At 31.5% G+C, this 23,411-nt stretch overlaps 1 long non-coding RNA gene across 4 annotated transcripts; it reads left to right on the forward strand.

Annotated features, from left to right (window-relative positions):
* The first annotated feature begins 1,843 nt into the window (after positions 1 to 1,843).
* On the forward strand, positions 1,844 to 17,427 carry LOC106681647 (uncharacterized). 4 transcript variants are annotated; one of them, XR_010843981.1, is made up of 5 exons: positions 1,844 to 2,026; positions 6,533 to 6,700; positions 14,810 to 14,885; positions 16,521 to 16,651; positions 17,201 to 17,427. It is a non-coding gene; the product is annotated as an uncharacterized lncRNA (long non-coding RNA). The 4 variants fall into 4 exon arrangements; XR_001343281.3 differs by lacking the exon at positions 1,844 to 2,026 and adding an exon at positions 3,819 to 4,114; XR_010843980.1 differs by lacking the exon at positions 1,844 to 2,026 and adding an exon at positions 4,457 to 6,441.
* Positions 17,428 to 23,411: the final 5,984 nt, after the last annotated feature.

Here is a 23,411-nt window from a genome sequence, read left to right on the forward strand (position 1 = left end):
TGAAACCTAAGATTCGTAGAAGTAGAAAAAAATATTCCGTTGTTGTACATAAAATACAATGCTACTTTTCAAATTATTTAAATATTTTGGATGATGAATAAAATATATTATTTAGAATCAGATCATGGATACCTCTGATATTTGTATCTATAAACAAAGATCTGAAATATCTCTAGTTCAAAAATGTCAAAGCGAAGGTACAAAAAATGAATTTTAATTATTTTTCACTTATTTAGCCAATGCTCTGAATATTCAGTAACTGGACTTTTAAACAATAAATGGTCAGCGTCAATTTAGTTTTAATTTTCTCTTAACCAAATATCCGAAGTATTGGTAAACTGGAATTGCTTCCTGAACTATATTCAGTATTTTCCTGGGAATCTAAAGAACTTTTTTTAAAATAATATTTTTCTCCTAAAAGAGGCTAAATTAGATTCAATACAATTTTTTTATATGATATTTATTTTTTAAAAATACGTTACCCTTATAACCTCATTATATCATTATCTTGCATTGTTCAAAGTTTGGGACCTCTTGTCATCATTAAGGCCAATTTGCCAATATTATCATTATACTTTAAAACAAGTCAATCTATATACCATAATATACTTTATAACCAAATATTGTACCGATTTAATGCAATGAAAATCTTCCTTATTACATTACAAACATAATTTTGTCAACAAAAATAAATTCAGAATAGTCAAATTTAATGATTGATTCTTTTGCGTGTTTTTCTTGCAATGTTTGGTTCTACGAAAAATGTAAAATATTACTGCTAAATATTGAAACGAGAGCTTCCAATGAACAAAATATACATTAAATGGTTTAGAAAACATGAGTCAATATCTATAGCTCTGTAACTAAAACAACGCTAGAGTCTGTAAGAAGACAAAATGAAGCTTACAATCTTTCCTAATTATGGATTGGTCCTTGAAGAAACGTTAGACGTGGTGAAACTTGGTGATTATATACTGAAACACCTTAGCTTCCTAAATATCTTCCAAAGTTGGACGCATCGTGTGGCTCTTTGTCCAACTACGAGCTCCCAATGGCTGGAAACGATAATTTATCTTGCTTTGGAGCCAGCGTTCATAGCATCGCATAACTATCACTTCTGTAAAATTAAAATTAAATGTATACAGCATGCAACTTCAGATTTTAAAGTTCTGAACGGCAAAGATTTCTTGTAGAAGCACAACAATTTCGCAAAAATTATTCATCTACCCGTAATATAGAAGATGATTCTTAAATCTTGCTATTCTAAATACCATCCAACCAATTATTTCGAGACATATAATCAAGATTTAATCGATTCATCCTATCAAAGTGATCATAAGTGATATATAATGAATAAAATGATATAAGAATATCAAATTGATGTAGATTATAGAAATAGTAAGATCGGACGATAATGTACAAGATATAGTAGCAGAAAAAAAACTATCAAAACCTTTCAATTTCTCCTATCATTATCTTTAAATTGGTCAAGGCTTCGAACTTTTGTCCATCTTCAAGAGCTGTTTCCATGATCATTTTTCTCTCAAACAACATACTCAAAAGAGAGTTAAATAAAATTACGTGAATAATTGGCGCATGAATGAAAAGGAGCGGGTCCCAAAATAACTGGAGAGCAGAGAAACCGCTCCAACCGAAGCCATTATGTGATCAATGTTGGAGCCGTTCTCAACTGCTTCAAGAGCAGCTCTACAAATTCAGAACCAAACATATTAGAGATGGGCATAGCGGTTTCTTTTCAGGAACTAGTTTAGTACTTACCAGTCCTTTTTGATACTCGTTCCTTTCCATTCTTCACCATTCCTTTACCCTTTATTATTTCATTTTACCCCATTTTAAAGCCCTCTAAAACTTGAACTTACAAGCTTTGTTTATAATAAGTGACGAGTAGATAAAGATATAGTTATGGGAGAAATAGAGTTGGTTGTCATGCTCCCCATTAATTTGAGAACCCAAATGTTCTAGAAATTTCAGATTAGAGATCCTACTGCAACCTGCGAAAATGATGGTAATATATATTATAGTATTATAAAGTATTGTATGCCCTTTGATAATTTGGTAAATAACATAAGGTTGATTAATTTTCTTTAGGTGTATCAATTTCACTTTGAGACACTGTATTTGCACCAATTTGACTATTGTGATCACACATGAATTTTAAACAATAATGGCTTTTTGACGAAGAATGCATATCTGTAAAATTAAAATGTTCAACAGTAATCTTCCAAGACTAAGATTTTAATATTAAGACTTTGGTTCATGCAATAATTAGATAGGATTTTATTAATAAAAAGTTTGGCTGATTTAAGTGGGGTGGGGGTAGCTGCGGGGTAAGGCCTATGGCTACTAACTCCAAGGACCCGAGTTCAAATCCGGCTGGGCAGAAAATTGTTTTCTGTTACACTGTAGCCATAAGTCAACTGTTGTAGGTTCTGGAGCCCTCCTGGGGCCCACCCAGCCTCCTTAATTGGGTAAAAATGAGACCGTCGAGTGTGATTCTGACCAAATCACCTCCTTGCACAACTGTTGGTCTAGTAACAGTACTTCCTTACAAAGTACTGAACCCCTGACCCTTCATGGGTTGTAGCGGTACAGATTTAATTTAATTCAATTGATTGGATGATTTAAGGTACCTTTTATACATATGATTGATTTTACTACACATATTTTATTATCTAAATGTTTTAATTACAATAAACTGATTAAAAGTGAAATGTATTAAATAATTTGAGAGCTGTTTTATATCTTCTCAATTTTTCTATAATATGTTGAACTGTCGAATGACTTATCCTAACCATTTTAGCTATTTTGCCTTCATTGAGAAAATGTAATATCTAACCTGAGAATGATTTTGGATATAATGTCCAAAGAAATTTATTGACTAGCCCAAACTATATATCAAAAGTATTGAAAATTGTTTTTCTATTCAACCAAAAATTATTTTTTCTGGATTTTTCAAGTCAATAAAAGTGTGTAAATTCTATTAATTAATAAAAAAAAAAATAACTGGTTACTGCATTTATATTAACCAACTTCTAAAACTATTTTCTAAGGTGAAAATTTAAAAAAAGCAGAATGCCCCTTTTTAATTCTTTTACGTTCACTAACAAATTAATGGTGAGTTCAGTTCTACTTTCATATATTTGCACTACTTACACTTTACCAGTAGGGACATAATCTACTAACTTCTAGATAACACTTACATTGTATACCATACTTAATGCAAAGGATTTGAAATAATCTCATATTAAAATGAGTTTACCCACAATTAAACCTAAAATTACTGATAACTAAGAAAATATATAATAGATAAAATATAAATAAAGCTTTTTAAATATGGTAAGACATAAATAAGAAAATAAAAGAAAGGATCATGGATAAAGAAAGAACTTGAAAACAGGAAAGCAAGTATGGAATTTTGTTGTTAAGTATTAAATAAAAGAATGAAATTTTAAAAGGTTTCATTTTTCTTTCTGAAATAAATAATATAAAAATATATTCAAAATATTTATAATTAATTTTTACCACAATTTTCTTTGGATAGTACAAATATCACACTTCTCTTCAACTATTCAATCTAAATTACGAAAGTACTACTCAAGTGCACTCTATGGAGAGAAACATGGACCAGGTGAAGGAAAGGACGGAATGGTTTTTGTTTCTTTCACCGTTCCTACTATTCATTTTATGGAACTGTTCCTCGAGGAACAGCTATACCTGATCCCTACTTTTAGTGTCATTCATCGCTCCTGCCTTTCGGTTTTTGGAGCCGTTCTTCTGGAACCGTTCCTCGAGGAACGACTCATCTCTAATCAATAGGCTTCATACTGAAGGTTTTATAAACAAACTCTGTTGTCGAATTAGTTCTTCCAATTCAAATATGAAAGTTGTACTTAGACTTCAGATTTTGGCTGCTCACTTTAATGTGAGGAAGTGATCCTTGAAATATTTAAAAGAATGGTTTCCCAGAGACCGATACTATCTTCAATGAACTTTAGCTCAAGACCGTTTATTAAATTCTTGGAAATCAAGAAAGGAGTAAGGAAAAGACCCATAAATTCTAATGATGTGAATTTTCATCCATTATGTCCTCCAGGTAAATCTCTTAAATCTGTATTTTGTAAAGGTGGCTTTTAATTTAATTAAAATAAAATAATTTGTTGCCTTAATCCTATATAACTAAAACATTTACAATATTTTTTTTTCTGTTCTAAATTAATTTTCCTCATATTTTGCTACTATTCTAAGAATGAATAAGGCTCCTTGTTCAAAAGGACTTATGATCATTAAAAGGATTTCAAGGTAAACGTTTCAATCAAATATTGTATTATCAAAGTGACTATTAATGTTACCATTAGAATATCTGGAAAAGATTTGAATTAAATAATATTTAGCTGATTTTTTTATTGAAACAAATACGTTCTAGTTAAATAAGATATATGAATTTTGATTATAATAGTTTTACTGTACTGTATTCCTTAAACTAGTGCTAATTTGATCTATTATACAAATACGTTGTTTTTGACTTCTATGTTGAGGATGCAATTAACATAAGCAAGCCTGTAAAAGTGAATTTTCTCTCAGACAGGTTTAAAAAGTGGAATTGCACTAAATGACCCTGCAATCTACAATCTAAAGCTTTATTATTAATTTTGTGACACTTACTTTTTTTTCATATTTTTGTGATTAATATGAATTTCCTATTTATATTTATTGAATATTTGATAGAAGTAAATTGTTTATTAACGTTCTGCTTTTTAGTTAGAATAGTAATGTGTAAAATGATTGGTGTGATCAGATTTAATTGTGCCATTTTAACAAACAGTAGTTTGGATGAAAGTGATGTAACAAGAATTGAACCAGTATAATTTTGGTTAAAATTTATGCACTTAGTCAAATAATTCTTTATTTATTATTATTTGAAAGGAATATAGTCCAATAAATTAACCTTTTTTTTTTTTTTTTAATCATTTCCATGACGTATAAAGCAAATAATATGACTATATTATTTATTTTAAAATCTTTCTAGTATTACTGGGCCCTTGTTTTTTAACACCCACTAATGCTGTCTCAGAAAGTCAAGAAGTTGTTGGCATGTAATATCATGAATAATGATCTGGATTCTCACTAGTATTTTATATATATTGTATTTGAGCACTTATATTGTAATGTAATTGTATTGGTAATTTCCCTATTACAGATAATAATAGGAATCATTTGACTAATAAGAAGTAATAATCTATTATTATTGAATTACCTTTATTTATGGGGTAATTGAAGACAAATAATAAAATGATGCTTACTTTTGGCGGATGGTCACTAGAGCTTCTAAAAGGTTTCGCCAAGGCTAGTGCCAAATAGCAAGCCACTATCTTGAGGAAAGTAAAATATGCTTCGACATTGGCACTCAGTGTGCTAAGTTAAGTTATTGAAATAAAAATTATAGAAAGTGTAAATGAGGTTTAAAGCACTTGCTCATGTAAGGAATAAAAATTACTCTCAACATTAGTATTATAATTAATGATAGATAAAAGGTATAAATGAATATGGTAACAGAAGATCTACAGAATAAGGAGGAAGATAAGTTTTGTGTTCCCTCTCCCGTATTTGTGGAACAAGCAAGCTTCATTGTTTGGAGAATTCCAGCTCTGCATATCCCAATCAATGGCGCATAGTATCCAGTTGAGAATTTGATGAGAATCCAAATAACAGACAGAACTGCTGCAGTAAGCAATTATGGTATTTTTTGTAATTATTGTAAAAACTATGGTACATGCACATTAATAATGATTGCATTACATACCTTAGGCCCTGTGAATCAAATATTCCACTGAGCATATGGAGATCATCTAAGGCTTTAGCACTGTCCTTGGATAGTTATATCTAATGGTTCACTATAGACTCATATAAGCCATGGTACTCTTTTTGATTGGGAATAAATATTATACGCAGTGAAATTTTTGAAAGATGATCAGCAAGAGTTAAAATGAGTGGTCCTGGTTCCAGATAGTAACCTCTTAGGAAAAAAATTGATTTGTAAACAAATTCATTTTATACCACTGAAACGTGTGAAAACCTCTACCAATTTTTAATATTTTGTAATATTATAGCATAAACTAAAGTATTTTATAATTTTTTTTTTTATTATACTTAATATTTATAATTAAAGCCTCTTTTTGGAAAGTGTTTCAGAGTTGGTTCGTGTAATTTTTTCACATTTTATGTTCATTGTTATGTAGAGATATCGATATATTTTAATAGGAACACAATGACTTCATAAAAGTAATGGATGGTATACTATGGGGAGAGTTTAATGAGTGGATAAGAGAAAAGCTCAGTTGGGGGAGTGAAAAGCCACTCATGTAGCTTCACCTTATGTTGACTTGTGTCTGTCTAAAGTGGGTCCACCTTACTCATTAAGGGGTTGGGTTTTATTCATTTACAAAAATTATAAAATTATTATTATTATTAAAAAATTATATTTCAGTGCTAAACTAATGTCTCATGATTTCAGCATTGTATACGATCAGCATGGCTAATTGACTCCTGACCACCGTAGATGAATTGCAGAATAGACATCTAATGGCATCTCCTTATGGAGCTGAATACCACATGACCTCTCTTGACTGGACAATAAATTGTTTGATAACCCATTTGCCCTGAGTGGATATAAGATTTAAAAGTAAATAATTACTGTATTTTTTTCTTAAACATAATATAAATATCCAAATTTTCAAAAATATTGGCTATTTGCTCTGAAAGACTCCTAAGCTGCAAGAGGATGACATACTGGTGTGTTTCTTAGACAACATATGTCTAAGGGAAAAAATAGTCAGATTTTTATTTTAAAATATGCATTTTTTTCTGTTATGGATGATAAAGAGAATGGTGGAAAATAGATGTGAACATTTTTGTGGTTAAAATTCTTAATTTTGGAAATTTAAAAAAGTTTAATTGAGCGAAAATGTAGATAAAAGGCTTGAATCCAACATGTTTTTCAGTTTTCAAATCTATCTAATGGTTTCATCTGAAAAAGAAATTTTTTGTATCAAACTAGAACTTATGCCATCCCATTTAGTGCTTTTGAATAAAATATAGATGAAAATTACCCCATTTAACCCATATGGTCATCTTATGGAATTGGATCTTCTAATATTTTCTTATTGTTATCTAAATAAATAAAATATAAATTGATGATATTTCACAAATTTCTGGAATTATTATATTCCCCACTCAAAAAATTAATGATATTCTAAATTTGGATATTCATTTCATTATCTTACACTATTATTTATGATTATTTATATATCATAATTATAATTAAATAATATTCAATGATAAATCTAAAAATGATATTTTTATCTGACTTGAGGAGAATAATTTGCTTACTCTACAACTATGTAACTTGATTTTACATTTGAGATCTCAAAAGTGGACACCAATAGAAATTGTAATTTTTTTTGGGTGTGTAAGGGGAAATGGGTAATACCCATATTATTTTTGAAAATATCCTTTTCTTTATTGTATCTCTTGTGAAGAAATGAAATAAATATCTATTCCTTTAAAATTCAAAAAGAAAAGGTGGATAGGAGAAGCCAATGGAAATAAATTTTCAAGAACATTAGTAAAACATGTTTTTAAGGAAACAAAAAGGAGGAATGAATTGACTGCTCCTTTTAATCTTATTTAATTTTTTGATTATTCGCAATTCTAAAATCATGATAGTTACTTAGTTACACTGGGTTAAACAGAAACCTTTTTTCCTGGGGCTTAACTTTTTTTCTCTAACTAACCTCTTCTAACCTATTATGAAGTATTTTATCATTTATTAAATGATTTTATATTCGATGTCAGCTTCAGAATAAGGAACTTATTAAGAATCGGTTTTACTATACAATACTCTTAAAAAGCAATGTCATCAATCATCGTTATTTCTAAATCATGATATTATTACTTTTAAATTGTAGATAAACTTTTTATAAACCCTCAGAAAGTTGACCAGTTACAAAAAGGCAAGGAATATACTAGAAATGTTAGGACAGTTGTACGCTTATGTGAAAAAATATCTCGGAATTAATTTGGCGTATTACTGTAACCTTTCGCATGACCAACATTAGAAATTAAAAATCTACCTTTTCCAAACTTCATTGTACTTCATACAATAGATTTTGTTAATTGTCAGTGTGTTAATTATTATGTTGAGTTGAACGATTTAACTCAGAATAACACCCTTGCTTTTAAATATTAAATTTGTCTACTTAATCAGTTTCAATCCAATTTTCTTTTAAAAAATATAATTAATAGGGGTGTATTTTGTTGAGTAAGCTTGTAATGGATAACGATTTCTAGTTTATTTTACATCAAATTTGAAAATGCACATTATTTCCAATGACATGTTTCTTGGCGATGTGACCAGAGTTCTTTCTTTTTTTTTTTTTTTCCGAAACTATTAATGTTACTAGGATGTGTAAAAATATGTGGTTTTGTCCAGAAAAAATGTCATTTTGCAATTACTAATATTTAGCTGCTTAAAAATATTTGGATTATGGGATCGGAACAAATATAGTTAATTGATTTTTATTCAATGTTAAACCTCTCTCTTGTTCCTTTCAATATGGCAAAGAGATCCATTAGCCCCATCCATTAGCCATCGATTTTGTGCAAGTTTTCAGTACTTCTTGTTGTGCCACTGATTACAGTTTGACAGATGTTTTTCACTTACTTGATGTTATTTACAATAATAATTTCCCAATGAAACCACACAGATCCCTATATTTTCTAATAATTTGTTAATTAAAGACAATGAAAAATGAAAATTTGTACTACTACAATCCATCAAGGGTCAGGGGTTCAGTACATGCTCTGGTTCTGAGGGTTATCCAATATTTCTATCTTATAGATCTAGAAAAGTAGCTGTCACAAATGTATTACTTTCCTATGGGATAGATTCAAACTAAATTTATGATCGTACTGGAAGATTGGTGATTTACTGTGTGTATCAATAAATAGAATTTGGTCCGGGTGCGGTCAAATTTAAATTAATTAAACACACGGGGCCCTCAAGATAAAAACACCAGTTACAACAATATCCGCACAGTGCTCTCCTTTTAAACCACCGTATTGTTGCATCACCACTACGTCACCGGAACATTAACTCTCCACGTGCCATTACTCCTACTTCATCTTCTCTTACTTCATCATCTCTTCAAACTTCGTCACCCTTAGCTTCTTCTTCTGATCTTCTTATTTATCCCCACTGTCATTATCTCTCCAACTCTACTATTTTACATTGCCCTACTGATATTAACGTTGTTTCTCAATTTAAATTAAAATTCCCTCTTCATAAATCTAGTTTTAACACCCTGTGAAATCTACACAAGCGCCTTACTGATAAAACCCAACAACGTATTTTCCTTCTGAAATGCAGATCTTATTCAGTTTTTCCTAAAACCATATATAAAATTAGGGAAATCATTCTACAAATTGAATCCCTTAAATATAAAATTTCTAATCTTTCACATTCACTCACCTCCGTTATTGGCGAAAATAACATGGCCCTCCTCAATAACAGTATCCAAAAAATCGGTTTATCTATCAAAAAATAAATAAAAAACGTTCTCTAATTTCCAAATTTGATAATATTTATCAATCTTCTTTAAATAATAAAATCTATCCTATAAAGGTAGTGAAGAATTGGTCCATAACATATCTTCCACCACTATCCCCCCCAATGTTTAAGTTTAAGCCCTAGTTTCTCTACACCTCCTTCAAATGTTTCTCACCTTATACCTTCTCTAATTACCAATTTAGAATTTATTGATCGAGACGATCTTTTTAGTATTTCTGAAGAATACATGAAGCTTTCTCGTATGCGCATTTGTAACATAATTTCCAACCACCTCTAACACCCCCCACTCCGTTCTTCCATTCTTTCTCCTTTTTTTTATAGACCTTTCTTTCACCCGCTCCTTCATCAAATCTAATGACCAGCTTATAATCACTAAAGCTGACAAAGGTAACTCGACTGTGGTTATGGACAAATCTGAATATGTTGACAAAATTCACATCCTTTTGTCTGACATAACTACTTACAAACCTACCACTCGAGACCCAACCCGCTCACTTTTGCTCCAATTCAACCTGCTCACAAGGAACCTTCTTGAAACTAATCAGGTTAACCGCCCCACCCTACCTTAACCTTATTTTTTATAATTCTTTACCCCCCCCCCCCCCGCTTATACGGACTCCCTAAAATTCGCACACTATTTTGTGACAATCAAAAGACCTCTTGATCTCAACTCAAAATTGAACCAGTATTGATAAAAATGTTTCCTTCCAAAGTAATCTTATGGAAGTATTTTTCAATAATTAAAACTATATATTAACTTTGTAGAAAATTTCCAATTGAAACTAGATTATATTGGCTATGAGATAGAAAATGGGACTGTATAGTATGGCGTATGAAGGAAGCAAGAAGGTACTTGCACTGGTGGTCTGGTAAAACCTTCTGCAACTTAGCATGAAATCTTGATATCTCTGGAAATCATAAAAATTAATTGTAGAAAACTATTCATTAATCTTTACAATTCACTAGAGTTGTTTGAGATGTATGATCTTTCCAGGAAGGCCTGTGATCAATATTCATCCGTGTTTATTGTATTTAAATTGGAATTTTATGTAAAATAAGGTTAGCAAGAGTGCCCAGAAGGGGGGGAGTAGATGACATAGATAGTTGTGCCATAATTTTTTTATTTTGAAAGGGCATAGACATATTTTTACTGGTTATGTACTTATGGAAGGAACTTAGAAATCAGGAAACAAATTAAATTTTACTTTGTGATCCTTTTTCAAACTTTTGGCAATATTTTCAATAATGAACCAACTGAACTCTGTAATCATCCAAGAAAATCAGTCAAATCTTACATTTATTTTTAGAAACTTAGAATTAAAAAATCGAACATAAAATATCCACATGTTCACCATCCTCAAATTTTCTTCAAGAATACTTGGACTATTTTTCTTATATTTGACACCAAACTTAAAAACCACTCCAGAATGACCATCTGTTTAGAACTCGACATTATCATTCCGTTTTACTATGACAGCCAAATATTTAGGTTTCATATACCCATATTTTGGCTATTGATGAAGATAGAGAAAAAAGTTGTGTTTTGAAATCAATATACCAAAGTTAGAGGTGGGAGGGAATAGAAAGTATAAATTAATTTTTGTGTATTTATAATTCATTACTGTATCATTTTTTTTTCTTTTTTTCTTTTACAACTCCCTTATGTCTTTTGGTTTTCTCTACTCATATTTATATTATGTTTTATTTTTAATTTATATTTTACTACTTTACCCTAGCGAGAATTCCTGCATTAGATATCTATTCTTCTCTATAATAAATTTGAGTTAGATTTTATCCATGCTTAATCCGTGCACTATTTAAAAAACATTATTGTTTAGAGCTTTAAAGCACAGGGTTTGGGATGTTCCTTAGGTTTTAAAACATTCTTGGAACATGATTGTGTAATTTGAGCCATAAAACCTCAAATCAATTGATCGAGTTTTTTGCACAAAAATTGTTACATAGGTACAGCCGGAGAGACTAAACATATTTCATACAATCATTGTTAGTATCCTTAACTTTACTTTTTTCAAAATAATCACGGCATCAAGTTGAATAATATGAGCCATCAAATGTGAAAATCAGCTTCAGACCATTTCACCTTTCCTTTGTACTTTATAACACAGACCCCCATGTTCTGAAGGTTGTATATGGTGCAGGTACATGCCCAGAAGTTTTTTTTTTTACATTAGGTTAATCAGGTAAATCTTTCATTTTAGAAATTTTCATATCTAGGTCCAACAATTCACTGATTTCCTTGAATCTATTAAGAGCAACAATTATGTTTTGTTTTGGTTTTTTTATTTTTTATTTACTTTTCAATGTCTCAAAAACTCTTTTTATTTGTTTTATTAGGGGACTAAGAAACATTTAGTGATTGTGTAGCCACATTTTTTATATATTAGCATGTAGTGTATATATAAAAATATAACCCCCGTTTTTAGAGAGCAATATAAGATTAATGCTGAATGCAAATGAAAATAGGATAAATACTGACGCAAAAGAAACTTCTCTGCTAAGCTTGTGCTGTGCCATGCATTGTACAGACACAATCCAAAATTCAACTTTAAAAACTCCAAAATCTTTCAGGAAATAAGATGTTATAGTTTTTTTTGCTGCCACTTTTATGAAATTGTATTGCTTTTCTCACTTTTTTTCTCTGCCAATGTGCGATTTTTGATTATTTAAATTAAATCTATATGTAGTCTCTAGTTAGGGGAAATTAAAATGGTTGCTGCTTTAAAACTACATTACTAAAAAAAACCTAATGGAAGCCAATTTATAGTTGAGTATATTTGCTAAAATATGACCCCCTATAGAGCATTTATGTTCAATAGTACCAGAGATAAGCACTTAGACCAAAGCTTGTTTAATGTACTATAAAGTAGTTTATAATGTTTATCTTCATAAGGAATAATAGTTTTCATGATATTCGCAAAAATATATTAACAACATGTTGATTACTTGTTGTTCTAATAAATATTTGATTTATGAAAGCTATTTCTTAGAGAGCATTAGACATACAGATGTCAGTCAGCGCTCAAATTACAACTTGTTGAATGTACTTTAAAGAAGTTGATAATGAGTATCTTCATAGTAGTAGTAGTTTTTATGGAATTGGCTAAAATATATTCACAAAAAATAACCACATTTCCAAGGAATTTGAGAGCACCCAGGGAATACGGCTGAGTTGTAGTCATAGCCTACTAATGTTTATAGTGGTACTTAACATGGCACTGAAGAGGACAAAGATGAAAATGAGGCCTAGGTCATAGAGAATTAAATCTAATCAATCTTATACTCCTGGCTTCTGCGGATGACATTGTTTTGTTCGGGAACAACCGAAGAAATATCCAGATCAACCTCAGAATCCTATAAGATGAACTGCAGCTTTTAAACATGGGAATTAAGACAATCAAAACTAAAGTAATGAGAATAGGAAGAAGGGAAGAAATTAGAGATTTCAAGTACCTGGGGGCTCACTTTTTTTTTTTTTAAGATTGATAGATTTGTTGTGGGCAATAGGTAATAGTGATGAATGATCTCATACATACTAAAATAAAATAAAAAAAATAAATAAATAAAATAAAATAAATTAAAAAAAAAAAAACTCTCTTAAAATATATACAAACAAAAGAATAAACAAGATGAACATAATCAATTTATCTGTATGAAAAATAAATAAATAAAATAAAATAATGATAAAATAATATATACTATAATTACACAATTACACAGCCAGCGTATCCCTCTCGCCGCATCACTGGTAATGAGCCAGTGTGGGGGCTCACTTTAACGAAAAACAGTTGGGTGGACGTAGACGTCTGAGAAAGAATAAAATTGGCCAGAAAATGCTTCCATTCACTCAAGACTGGTTTTCTGGGGAAAAAAAGAAGTAATAAAAAAGGTCAAAAATAGTATAAAAGACTATGTTTATCCCCTTACTGACTTATGGGAGCGAGTCCTGGACTACTACCTCAAGACATATGAGCCAAATCCAAGCAATGGAAATAAGGTACCTGAGGAGGACAGAGGAGAAAGAAAATATGAAAGGATAAAGTTAGAAATACTACAATAAATCGTAACCTGAGAGTCAAACCGGCCATAGAAGAAAATAGACTAAGGTAGTTTAAAGGTTAATTAGACTAAGGCCCATTATTTAAAAAGAATGCAGGAGGAAAGAATAGCCAAATTAATGTATGAAACGAGAGTCGATAGAAGACAAGTGGAAGCCCAAGAAATATTTGAGATGGTGCAGTCAAAGAAGCATTGTAAAAGAGTGGACTAGAATAGAATAGGTGATGCCAGGTGGTACAGGACCAAGCATTATGGATCTGGCTCAATACGCAAGCTCCTCACACTGCTCTGCAGTAGAAGAGGAAGTATTAAGAAGGAGAAGAAGATTCCCGAAATATTGATTTCTTGATGTTCCCATAAATATTTGATTTATAAAAAACTATAATCTCTGAGACCATCCGACTTACAGATGTCAATTAGCACTCCTAGAATGTACTATAAAGTAGTTTATAATAGCTGTGTTCCAAGAGGCATTCTGAAACCTGGTGAGGCCAAAGTGAAACTGAGTTCCAGATTGAAATACTACACATGATCGAGCATTGCTCAGTTGGGGATTGGGTAGACACTTAGAACGTTTTTCCTTGATTCTCGGTCTGCTAAGTTACGAAAATGGGAGGTTACTTGTTTCTGTTGATTAGTTCTTCTGCTTCGTCAGTGAGTGTAGGGTGATAATCTTTGTTTCATTTTGAATACTGTCTATTAAGGTAAATTCAGTTGTAAATATATTTTTTGTTATTAAACTTTTTTTTTTCTAAACATTTTTTCATTTTTTTTGTGAATTCATTATTTGAATATTGTCGGCTCAAGTTTTCTAATAATACTTTATTACTATCTATACTACATTACATTACCTGATTATAAGTTTGATAACTGTTTAATAGATTGTCTTATTCATTGTCATTAACATTGTCATTTTCAATTCAATTGAAGATAATTAGCAAATATTTTATATATTGTTGAATTATGATTTAAAAATTCTTAAAATTATATATAGTATAAGTAAATAATTATCTAAGTTTAATTAGAATGGTTAGGAGCTTTTATTGTTCTATAAAAAAAATAACTTGAAACAAAATTAATTTTTAGGTGGCTGTGAAAAAGTGTAAACCAGGCTCTGATATGGCTGAAATTGATCTATTTCTTGCAATTCTTGAAGAGGCATGTAAGTATTATTATAATAAATACATTTTTTTCCCCCTCTTAATGTACATTCAAAATAGTTTACTATGGTACATAAAAAGTAATTAAGAATTTTTCAATATACTGTAAAACCTAATATTCCTTAGTACAATTAGCCTTTTGTATCTAAATGTATGCCTCCATTAACTTGGTACAAGCACATAATGTTGTTTTTTGTTGTTCAGAAGATTAAAAACTGCCAGTTATCAACAATTGTTGTTAATAAGAAAACAATTAAGAATATAATCCAGCCCTTAATATTTTTATTGGGAATGTCTCCCAAACCAGAAATTTTGCCATAAAAGGGCTGCATTGGACTACAAATCCAATTAGAATTAGATAAATTTTGCACATATAGTATGCCATGGTGTTTTGTGCAGCAAAATGTGTTTGTGAATTGCCCCTAGACATGTCCCCCATTACTACTAGTACTAGTGTGGCTCTACAATCCTATGTCAAATCCTGGCCTCCTCCAGCAGCTTCCGCCTATTGTCTCGGTCCCTTGCAGCCACCATCCAATTCCGAAGCCCCAGTATATTTGTTGCATCAGCAGCAACACCATCAGCCCATAACAGCTTTGGTTTTCCTCTTCTCCTGGTACCATGGAGTGGCTCCATCAGTAATTGTCTTGGTGGATCCTCACTGCCCATCCTAACGATGAGTGCCTGCCCATCTCAGTCTTGGAATTTTCATCACTTTAACTATATTGGGCTCCTTAAACATAGTGTACAGCTCCTGGTTTTTCCTCCTTTCCACTCTCCTCCAATAAGAACACCACCATATAAATGTCTAAGGATTCTTCTTTCAAAGACTAGGAGTTCCTGTTCACAAGCCCGGGAGGTAGTCCAAGTCTCACAACCATACAGCAAGACTGGGCGCACTATCATCTTATAAAGAAAAAGCTTTGATTTTCTGGAAAGAGCTCTACTGCGGAACTGCGTTGCCATAGAAAAATAGCACTGATTTTCTGCTATGATCCTATGCCAAATCTCTTGTTCAGATTCGTTTTCTTGAGTTACCAATGAGCCACGATATACAAAAACATTAGTCTTCTCAAATTGGTATTCCCCAAAGGTCACCTCCTCTCCTGGCCTAGGTACCTCTTCCATAACCATATATTTTGTTTTTTTCCAAAATGACTTGTCCCCCATTACTACGGGGACAATATCCCTCACTGGAGGAGAAGAGGACTTTGCTTGTAGAGAAGTATCAGGATACTGGCAGGCCCTATATTGTTCATCATATACTTTGACTGTCAAAAGTGGTTGCTGGACAATGCTATTATTTCTTTTATGTATATGATTTATATTTAGAAAACATTCCTTTCATTAATTAACACATTGTGGTTGTTGTTGTCTGGGGCTTTAAGGCGTAAAACCCTGAGGTCATCAACGCCCAAAACACATTGTCGTAAGATGCCTCAAATAGTAAAAATGTTAAAATGTTTATTAGGTGTTCAAAGCAGAATTTGATGATTTTTTTTAAATCACTTTTTAAAAGTTAATTAAGCAGATAGGGGAAAAAAAGTGTAACAATTCATCGAATTCTAGTTACATATAATAATATAATATTGTGTTTCTCTTCTAATTTAATTTCTATTCTGTTCATCTGTCATCAGTGATGGATCCACCTATCACTGGACTGTTCAGCTTTGGTGGCTATTCTCAAAAATGAAAAGTGATGACTCTGATGATGACAGCAATGATGAAATTGAGCCAATTTACACAACAAGGAATAAACACTTCCTAGGTAATTACATTTTGATATAGCAACACTCTTATTTTCTTCCAACTCTAATTATATCTTTATTTCCTATTACATTAGCAAAAACTGTGCCAAAGTACAGTGAGATGACTTTTTTTAGTCATTTCCGAGTCAGTCGTAATGTAACAACGAGAATTGCTAATCAGTTTAGTAAAAGTGCTTTTTATAAGATCGAAAAGATTGAGCCACATGGAAAAATATCTGCCCTGAATCAGTTAAGTTGTTGAAGTACAAAAGATATAAAATTTTTATGTTTAAATGTATTTAATTTTACATTTTTTTTATGGTTCACCGGTCACCAGACATCAAGTTTTAGAGATGTCTGACCGTTTCAACATTAGTTTGAGCTCTCTGTATAAGATAATTGTTAGGGTCACTATTTTTTGAGTAACCTGTTCAAAGCAATACTAAGATGACCAACTGACGAAAAAAAAAAAAAAATCAGAGGAATATTTTAGAAAAAAAAAAAGGCTTCTATTTCTTAATGATTCTATTTTGGTTTTGATCATTTAATTTTTCTTCGTTATTTTTCAGTTGCAAGTTGTCTGTGATCATAGAGATAAAATACTGAATCATAGTATGCTGTGTTCTACATAATATTGCTCTGGATGATGACTTTGCTTGTGATATAGAGCAACAGAATGAAAAACCTGTGTTGCTATTTGATATGGAGAATGAGGAAGATGAAGAGGAATTGGATGCTAGAAGAACTAGGGAGATGTTTGTAGATTTAATAAATGAATGATTTAAAAATAATAAAATTTTATATTGCATATATCCTATATATTTCTTACGATTTCTCCCTGTATAATTTTTAAATTGTTTTTTTAAATACTTTTTATTTATTGATAGATACTACAATCTGCCACACAGTTGTGGGCAATAGATATGTGAATGATCACATTCATACTAAAATAAAATAAGAATACAAATAAATAAATGAATGAAAAAAAAAATCTCTCTTAAAATATATATAAACAGAAGGATAAGCAAAATGAACATAATCAAATTATGTGTATTAAAAAATAATAATAATAATAACATAATGATAAAATAATATATTCTCTAGTCACATTTACACTTTTATATACAATATTTACACAATCGACCTGAGGATCCCTGAGCCCACTCTATTCCCCACATGTGAGGGGTAGAGCAGAGCTCAAAAGCTCCCAACGCAGCACTGGTAGTGTAGTGAGCCAGTGGAGACTGAGCAAGTGCGCTAACACTCAACTTGAGTGGAGAATCTGACCATTGCCAGAACTCCAATTGTCCATTTTTATTTTACAATAAGTCTCTTGGCCACTGCCGTTTCAACCTTCTAGATGGGCTATAAGGATGGGTGGAACTAGATAAGGTTTGAACCAAAGGATTAGGCTGGTTGGAAAGGTTTATATAGAATTTCGAGAATTTGATTGGTATGAGGTCAAAGAAAAAAGGGATATGTAGGTCATGGTGTAGTGTTCTGTTGGAAACATAATAGGGTGCATTAACTATGGTTCTAAGGATTTTGGATTGAAAGGATTGGATATGTTTGATGTACGATGGTTTAGCTGTTCCCCAAAGTTCAAGTCCGTAGGTCCAGATAGGTCGGAGTATAGTTTTATAAATTAGTAGTTTGTTTTCTAGTGAGAGATGAAAGGTCCGGCTGAGCAGTCGGTATAGCTGGCTGAATCGTCTGTTGAGTTCTTGTCTTTTAAGTCTAGTATGTTGGTTCCAGGTGAGTCTTTTGTATAAAATGAATCCACGGTATCGCACTGTGTCGGATCTGGGTAGAGGAATATTATTAAAAGTGATAGGTGGACAGAAGCTGCGGCGGAGAGTGAAAGTCAAGTGGGTGCATTTTGATTCATTGACTTTTATCCACCATTGGTTGCACCATTGCTCAATCTGGGTGAGGTGTGTTTGGAGATTGGATGAGGCTGTTACAGGATCGAGACTGGAGGATAGGATAGCTGTATCATCAGCAAATGTTGCCAAGAACGTGTCTGGAGTGATGGGAATGTCAGCAGTGAAGAGGATGTAGAGGACAGGACCCAGGACACTGCCTTGGGGAACTCCTGCCTCGATGAGGTAGATACTTGAGTACTCAGAACCACTGTGAACTTGAAAGGAACGATCTGAGAGGTAGGAGCGGAGGATAAGGTTTGGGGTAATATGGATTTGAGCTTGAAAAGCAATCCGGCATGCCATACCGGAGCATGTTTGTTTCTTTTCAAGAGCTGAAGAGATAGCGACTCTGAGGCCTTGTTGAACTGTGGAGTGCCTAGGGTGGAATCCAAATTGATGTGTGGGAAAACTCTGTGATTGAACTATGGATAGGATACGTTTTAGGAGGATTTTTGATTTCTAAATTAACCTAATATATTTTATTTTCATCATTATTCACTAGTTCTTAATAATTAGTACAAAATTATTAAATTGGCAATTTAAGTAAGATACTTAAAAGTTTAGTACTTGAATTTATTGAATCAAAGAATAAGATGGTCATATGACACAAAATCAAATGTGAACAATATATCTATAGCTCTTTATGTTACCAGTCTCTTCTATCCATGCAATTATTTCTTTAGGAAATATATTATTCTTAAAAAAAAAAAAAGTTATTATTTGAATATCTTGTTAAAATTGGCATGCCTTAGACTCCTTCATTATCACATACTTATATTTAAGGATCAAAAATATTTACCTTACAACTTATAAAGAAAAAAAATTATAAACTTAATAAAAAATATAAAATTAGAAATATCATTAAGACCTAAAATGTCTTTGATATCTTATTATTAATTGTGTATACCTTATATTTATTTCAAATAATTAATAAACGACTTCTTATCCTTTTGGTGTGATCTTGACCGTGTTCCATATTGTAGCTTTAAGTGCAAACAAATTTCATAAACAGCATAGTATACTAAACTAACAATACATTTTATGAAAAAAAAATTAAATCACAAGGAAATTTTCTGTTTTCATTTAACAATTGTATCCATCAAACTTTACCCATGAAAGTTCATTAGGAACGTTTATTCAACAAATTATTTCTTAGACGTTATATTAATTTGATTATCAATTAATTTATGAATATAAAATTAATTTGATAGAAAAAAAATTATTTTTATGCAAGGTGTGCAAAGTAAATCGGCCCAAATGCTCCCCTCTGCCTACTGAATGGTCTAAATAAGTAAATAAAAAATAAAACTGAAATAAGATCACATGAAAAATATTTTTATGGATGTCAGCTGCCCCAGGGGTAGAATAATGTGGCCAATCCCTAATTTAGGTTTTCAATTTAAAAGACGCAAATATACAAGAATTCTAAAGAACTTTTTACCAAGAACAAAAGTTTTTTTCACGCATTTTACAGTTTACAAAAAAATAAATAAAATCAAATGATTAAAATTTTTGTTTTTATTTACTGTGAAATTTTGCCGTTCCCTAAACTTTTTTTATACCTGATAAATCGAGGGTTTCAGTAACTTTAAACCTTCCCATATGACCCAGAACATTTTGAAAAAACCTCACGTAAATCGGTCCAGTAGTTAAAAATTTTATTGTGGACAAATATTCAAACTATTCCCTATTACATGTATTTTTATATATAGATGATACAACTTATATATTATACATGAAATAATATCTAGGAAAAGAAAAGTACTTCTTTAATAACTAATAACAAAAACAAAATGTTGAAAATAATTCTTGCTCAGAGATAAAATAAAATGGCATTTTTAACTTTACCCCATAAGTAAATTTAACGAAAGAACTACAAATGTTGCTCTATTTTTTTCCTCAGCTATAGTTCTTTAAAGTTCATAGGGAATAATAAAGTAGCTCAAGAAAATTTTCGAATGCATTGGCACAAAAGATATAAATATTTATCTGAAAAAAAATATTAATTGAGAAAATTTTTTTTATTAATAATCATTTATTCAATAGAAAACCTAATCTTCTTATTTTAAACTTGTGCCGTTGCTTATAATATATTTATAATGCTTATAATGCTCATTATAACTTTTAATAAAAATAATGAGATAACAGTTAACCATAAAGGAAACACAAAGAACTAAGGCACTCAGTATGGTTACACCATCAATAAAATAAAAAAAAAAAAAAAAGTTAAATTTTAACCATGATCAGACAGTATTAAAGTAAATAATATAAAAAGTACTTACAAATAAAACATTAGATTTTTTTGTACCCAACAAATCACTAACAATAGAGATCTGCAATTAAATTTGAAAAGAAAATGTTACTGATTACTTTGCAATTAATATAAATTAATTAATAATATATTCATATTATTTAGGAATTTATAAATATAATTTAATTTACAATAACTAGATTATTATTTATATTGATTCATGTAATTAAAATAATAATTTAGAATAGTATGCTATGGGTTAAATCCTGATAATATACATTATTATATGATTAAAAGGTAAACAGATCTGTATGATCTATCGACTTGTATTTTAAAATCATATATTGAGAATACAATAAAAATTCTATATATGGATCACCTACATATAAAGTTAAATTAATCATTCAAAAGTATTTGGATATAAATGGTACTAGAAAGAAAGTTTTGTAATTTCATTCTCAAAAAAGGGACTACTAGTTAGTAGTTGAAAACATATAAAAAGAATTTCCTGGAAAGGACTAAATAAGAGAAAATAAACAAGTACATTAAATATATGCAAAATTAGATCATGACTGAGTATTTTAAGAGTAAAATCAATATTTTATTCAATTAATTTGAAGATATACACCTGAAGATACATTTTATTTTAAGTTAAATTTGTAAAATATTGAAGAAATTTCTATTTTTAAAGGGATAAAATCTACTAAATTTCTAAGAAACAGTAAAAATTCTAATGTGAAAATAAAAATGTCAAATAAAGAAATGAGATGATAAAATGATTTAATTTAGAAATAAAGTTTTGTATATAAAAATATGAATAAATGTGTAAAAGAATATTTACAAAACTGTAATTTTAACTTAATTCTCTAATAAATAATTATAATAAAATTAATATTAAATTGTAACAATATAATTTAATTCAACTTCCCTACTCATTAATTTCCATGCATGTGGTGGTGTATGATTCCCAGGGAGTCAAGTATTATATTCTCTGTCAACCTAGCCACGTCCTGGACATCGACCCCGAGCTCCTCCATGAAGCTCCAAGTTGTGCTGAGAATCGTTCCATGAGCTCCAAACCAGAGGCCTCTCACATAGAAGTTACTTTTTCCAAAGCTCTCACAGAACTTTTCCTTAAGAAAAGGGATACATTTTTTGTATATTTCCCTCTTTTCTCTATCTACTTTATTTGCTTGGTCAAGGTCATTACTTTTATACCTCACTGTGGGATCCAGAATGAATGCCGACTTACCTGTCTTGGGGAAAGCGACAATATGAGCATATCACATAGATCCCTCTGAATCTATGCAGTAGACCTCGTCGAAGCAGGCAAAATTCCTTTCTCTAAGGAGTCTCATCAATTCATGCTTTACTCTGTGGTACCGGCGTGTTGGGGTTGTTGGGGGCATTTTCCCAGGACATGTGATGGTGTTTCAGACTCTCTTTTGCATTTGTGACAGAGGGACACAACTTCTCTGACCTGTCTGCTGATACCTGGGACTCCATGCAGGGTGCATAATTGATGGTTAGTTTCAGGGCATTGGACCATTCAGATCCCATAAGAATTTGTTGGTCATATATTAATTTATTTGCTTTCGAGGTCTCCTTGAAATGGTGCACTCCAATGCTCTACTACCTGCAATTGACCCATTCCTGAAACACTCTCTCACGTATTAACTGTTGTAGAGCCCTCACACTCTGATGTCCCTGATCAACACCCAATCTATCTGCACATTCAACAATTTTGGCTGAACAATCAAATGTGGACTGGAACAGGGCATCGGGTACATTGGATACTCGCTGAGCAATGGACCAATGCTGTAAAGGAGTCTCCCATTGGCAGCGGATTAAGCCTAAACCTCTATACCTCTCGGAGCGTACAACATGGAGCTGTTCCCAGTAAGTCCTATAATAGCTTTGACACTCCTGCAAAATTCTGCAGTTTGGAGAAGGTAAGTAAGACCCGGGAACACATATTGGTTGACAATATGACCTTTTGCTCAGGCTTAAGCAAGAAAGAGGCGACTAGCTTGTTCAGATTTTTGTTCAACTTAGTCACCGAATCTTCATTGAACTGTAGCTCTCCCAAGATTGTGCATCCTAAATATCTAATGGTCTCACCTTTTTCAATTGTCTGGATGCTATCTCCATTCTCAAGGGAGAACCTCATCTCCAGCTCTCCTTTATTCATAACGATGCCCACACTTTTGCGAGGATTTAAAGCCAAACCAATCTCCTTAAATGCCCTCTGAACACAGTCAATAATTCTTTCTGCAGTACCCTTGTTGCACGCTGAAACCGCCTGGTCATTCATGAAACCTGTGAGGACCACACATCCCTGGTCACAATCTGGCTTATGTCAGCTTCAAGTGAGCTCATGATATGGTTATGGCTAGCATTGTCAAAAGCACTTACAATGCCAAGAAACACCTCCGCACATTCGCCTTTCTTATTTTGTGCATCATTTAAAATGGTATTAGTGATTCTCATGTTGACATGCATCCCCGGAAGGCCCTTTATAAGACCTGTCTAATTCCTATTGAAGGTGACCTGTTTTCGTTGTTCATGATCCAGAACCTTCTCTATAATTCGGCACATGATCAA

The sequence above is a fragment of the Halyomorpha halys genome, unplaced genomic scaffold (assembly GCF_000696795.3).
Source record: "Halyomorpha halys isolate HHAL.00 unplaced genomic scaffold, Hhal_1.1 Scaffold354.1, whole genome shotgun sequence".
Taxonomy (NCBI): Eukaryota; Metazoa; Arthropoda; class Insecta; order Hemiptera; family Pentatomidae; genus Halyomorpha; species Halyomorpha halys.